Here is a 4,951-nt window from a genome sequence, read left to right as displayed (position 1 = left end):
TCACTACGCAGTGTTGGCTACATTAGTTCTCGGCCATAAAACTTGTCGTTTCATCTCAGTTTCATTTTCCCACTACTTGCACATGTAGCACTATCTTAAACATGAGGCTTATATTAAAAGCGGGCTTTCTACATTTAAGGACCCTTAATTTTTTTCATATCTCTAAGAAAACTTCTCACCCCTAACTCAAAATATACATTATTGCCGCTTCCGCGACAATGACGTCATATGTCTATATGTTCCTCTCCATTCACCGTCTTTCTAGCAGAAATTGTGTAAAGGAAGAATTTATTAAGTATGTTGTCACAAGTACCTGTTTATCGGCATTAGATTTTTTTACTGAATGGAATACATGTATTGTAAGTACATATGTACACGCATGTACAATGTATAGACAACCCTCATGTATACATGTATATTGCACGTCATAATACTTGCATCTAGTAATTGTTGTAAACGTTTTAGTCTAAAACTTTCATTATTTAATTCGCTAAGCATCTGTTACGATTCGTCCATTTATTACCCCATGCATCTGTGTACTTATTTTTACAACAATGAGAGACATTGGACACCGGACTGTTCTGTATTCTGGTTTAGAGAGCGCAATCGCAATCACTCCAGCCTGCTTAGCTCGATCCCCATCTCTACTGTAATGACGTACTTCGATTTAAGCCGTTTGTCTATACATTGCTATCATATTATCATTTTCTTTGATACTGATTTATCATTTATTGATAAAGCAAACAAATCTAGGCCTTTTCTTCTATTGTCCAATTTCTGCATGGATAGGAATGACTATGGAGACTGGATGGTCAACACTACCCATTGGATCTACCTTAAACTTTAAGATATAATTTGTTTAGTTGTAAACTATTATTTACTAAAAAAAGAATCATATTTTACTTTTTGATTTGGATAGTTTTCTTTATTTTTATATGGAGCTCTTTTTCTAAAGAAGACCAATACAGTCTAAAAATGATCATCGAACCCTCTTAAAATGAGTTCATATCTTTTCTTTAACCAACAACTGTTGTTAAGTTAGTACAATAGAATAGCACAACCTTTATTTCTTATATATGTACATGTATATATTTGGATTCCATTGCTTTTAAGAGAACAGTTCCATGCTAATGGATTCCAGATCGTTCCATCAGAATCTTTGATAATTTAGCTTTGACAGAAGATAACAGTAATTATTCATACGAGATATTAGGAGCATTGTGCATTTTTGCAGACTTCTGCATTTGTTTTGAAGATATGAAAATAAGAGAGAGATTTATTATGGGATGTTGATGTATTTTGTCAGGGAATGGAGACATCTTCTAATCGTTTAAACGTCATTTCATGGCCTACTTCAATCCAAATTTGAATATCCGTTTAAAAGCCATGGGAATCTGCTTGCTAAAGGCTCTGACTTTCCAGCTTTCAACTGAAAAAGATAAAATATCGTATCATATGCATGAATTGAAATATTTATTTAATGCTCAATATTTTTCTTTCATGTGTCAGATGTATATAAATTCCATTCGATAAATGAAACTTTTTCCATGATAGTTTTGCAACCATCAGATCAGTTTGGCCTATCTGTTTTATTACGATAAGAACACGTATCTCTCCTTCATGTCACATTACTTTCATCGCAAAAATACGATCTAAAAACTTTTCAACAATTGTGGAGATATATTTGTAAACCGCTTGGTCATTTTGTAAATTGTTCAAGAGTTTTGTTTGGTTTTTTTGGTTTGTTTTTTGTTGTTTTTTTTTGGAAACCTTCTGGGTCTGGTGTATGTTGTATTTTTTTTCTGTAAACAGCTATTTTTGGATTTTGGTCATTGTAAAGTTGAATGTCAACCCAAATAGTTTGAATACAATTTATAAGATTCAATCTGCATATTGGACCCCACACGTCAGCAATATTTTGTTTTTAATTCTTATATGACTTGCGTGCCATCACACATTTTTAATCATTATTGTAAATGCTTACACAATTATCTTGCATGACGACTCAATCCATAGAAAAATTACTAAATATGTCATAATACTTTTATGAACATACACTATTGATTTTTAAAAAAAATATTTCTTTTAATTCAAGGTGAAGTTACGCAAAGCAACTTTCAGTGTACAAAATAAATTAGAGTTTTTTTTGTAAGAACTTCACCACAGAAAATGAAGAACTACCCACAATACCACGTTAGACGATTCCCTATCTTAATTAAAGTATGCAAGAGCGAGAGCTTTTAAATGTTTAATCATCTCAGTTCGCCCACAGAGTTTCATTTGTCGTCGAGAGAGGAGGGATCGTCTGATTGAAGTCGTCTAGAAATTAGTGGAATATGCATACTAGTAAAATTTACGGCCTTTTGTAATGTGGTATTTCGATGATTATGTAATCATTTAATTACCAAAAGCAGTTTACCAAGCACATAACAGATTAAGTCGTGACTGTCGTAATACCACCATTGCGTGAGAGATGGCTATCCATATATATACCTTTTGGTGTAAACGATTGTATTTGATATGCGTCTTGTAATGAAGCCATGATGGCACTGAGGAACCTGGCTTTTTGAATTCGATCAAGCACCTGCAAAATATCAAAATAATTATTATTTCAGTCCAAAGAAAAATTGTCATATACCGCGTAGTTATGATATTATAATGCATGCATAACATGTGTTTATACATGTGCATGATTATCATTTTCATAAAAAAAACCACGGAATTTCGCTCGCCGAATTTATAAAAGCAAATTCATTCTGTCTTCATCTGTTGTTAATTTCGGTATTTATCGACAATCAATAAAGATACGCAAATTATATCTATAATGTTTTAATCTTCGTGTTTGGATTTTTTTCAAAGTGTAGGCCGTACCTGTATATTTTTTAACCAAATATCTAATTATTGTTATAAAAGTATACATATATATGCTGCATTACATAGGATCGACTTTCTATATCATATTTAAGTATATGATTATTACGGTTCTGAATCAAAGAAATATATATCTTTGAATAAACTACATAATTTGTCTGCTAAATCTACTGTAATTATAAACTAAAGAAAGTACAAGTTGATTGAAATTATAGCGGTATACGGTCAATGAACGTTCTCGTGGTTTTCACTGAATTACATGCGGTGCAGACAAGTGTGTTCGTCCTATCCATTAGAGAGGACTACAGGAGAGAATATCGTTTAAATAATAGAGTCCTGTCAAAATATCAAGCATTTTATCGATATCAATGAAGTGCACGTTCTAGCATGGCATTTCAACCCCCGATCGATCGACCTTGGTTAGATTTTTTTCTAATAAAAGAGAAAAGTAACAAAGCATAAAGTTTTACCCTCACCTCCTCGCGGTTGATATGATAGCATTTCCCCCTTCATGTTTTCGGATAGCATCCCCTCCCCTGATATCATTAACTTGATTTACGGAAGTAGTGTCGTGTTTAATGAGTTACAAAACAACAAAATCAACTACATGTACAAATGTATTTGCTCTGAGACTATATGATGGACATTCTTACCCATCCATTGACGGTCTTTGGAAATATTGAAAATACACATTATGGTTTTCAGAACCGTTTTCTTGTGGGGCAGGATATGGGAATTTTGGCTCTGGGTGGTTCTTCCTAAAAGGGATTCTAGATCTAGAGGCTGTGGGGGTGAGGAATGGATGGCAGTCTAACCTAAGACTGTTTTTCCTTGTGAGGTTAGCAAGAGCTTGCAAGGGGGGGGGGGGTCCATGCTGCAAAGCGGTACGAAAGAAATGTTTTCGAATGTAACTCAAACAACAAAATTAATGTCGATCAATCGTGTTGAGAAAGACTATGTAGGCACTTTGGTCAAAAAATAGTTTACCACCTATTATCAAATGGGTGATATTTTTACATTATGTATGCCGCCGAAGACTCGGCGTTGATTAATTGCTTGATAATTCAAGATTATGAAATTATCATGAATCTTTTTTAAAATTAAAAACAGGTGGGAAAACTATTTAGTTATAGACTTAATGCATATGTTTTTTGAAACTTTTTTAAAACGTACACAAACCTCTTAGAATTGATAAATAGAGTCCAATTTGATTACATAATACGTAATATTTAGACCATCAAAATTCAATTTATATCAAAGATGTCAAAATTACTTCCAGGTTTTTGGGTACAAGAAGCAACAATCAGACAATACTTGATCTGAATATGTCTCTCACCATGTGCCCAGATATTGGGCGCAGGTAGATTTACCGTACATACTTCTGAGCAGCACGGAAACTTAGTGTTTTAAAAGTGTTTATGCGGTAAAAATAATTCCAATTCAGTATTGATGTATCTCAAATAAAATCAGAAAGTCTGAAAGGAAACGGAATCAAACTTGACATAAAATAACATTACCCAGTAGATACAGTGCATGTAACTCATGTTGGTATATTTAACAAAACGTTCACGTGAATATAAAATCATTGCCACCCTTGTAATTTAAAAGTTAAATTTACTTGCAGGGACACTTTTTCGAGCGAGCGCAAAGTGGGTTGGAGAGTTTATCAGAATCCGTGATGCATAAGAAATATTTGATAATTGTAATTAAACACTTACCTTACTACCGCTTGCACCATGTTGAATCAAAAGAGAGGCTAAAATGATAGGAATACAAACCGCAAGCAGCATCTTTATATTGGCTACAAGATGTGTGCATAAGCATTCCCTTTATAAGGTTTTCTTTATATAATTAACTGGTAGTTTATTTCAAAAATTTGGCAGGTATTACGACACGAATCCGCAAACAGAAACAACAATGTGGGTCATTACCATAAACAAGTCTTTTTAACGACTTTTATAAAAAAAATTGTTGCAGAAATTAGCTCTCAAATTGATCGTTATATAATATGTTGACATGTTTAAAATAAATATATGCAATATTTCATCAACCTAAACAACTAATGATATTGAGACATTAT

General features: G+C 33.1%; 1 long non-coding RNA gene across 1 annotated transcript; it reads right to left on the bottom strand.

Annotated features, from left to right (window-relative positions):
• Positions 1 to 988: 988 nt before the first annotated feature.
• On the bottom strand, positions 989 to 4,700 carry LOC136276315 (uncharacterized). The gene is made up of 3 exons (XR_010714809.1): positions 4,590 to 4,700; positions 2,494 to 2,584; positions 989 to 1,429 (listed from the first exon to the last, which is right to left on the bottom strand). It is a non-coding gene; the product is annotated as an uncharacterized lncRNA (long non-coding RNA).
• Between the last annotated feature and the right edge of the window lie 251 nt (positions 4,701 to 4,951).

The sequence above is a fragment of the Magallana gigas genome, chromosome 6 (assembly GCF_963853765.1).
Source record: "Magallana gigas chromosome 6, xbMagGiga1.1, whole genome shotgun sequence".
Taxonomy (NCBI): domain Eukaryota; kingdom Metazoa; phylum Mollusca; class Bivalvia; order Ostreida; family Ostreidae; genus Magallana; species Magallana gigas.
Note: the sequence above shows the minus strand (reverse complement) of the source record. Positions and strands in the feature narration are given on the sequence as shown.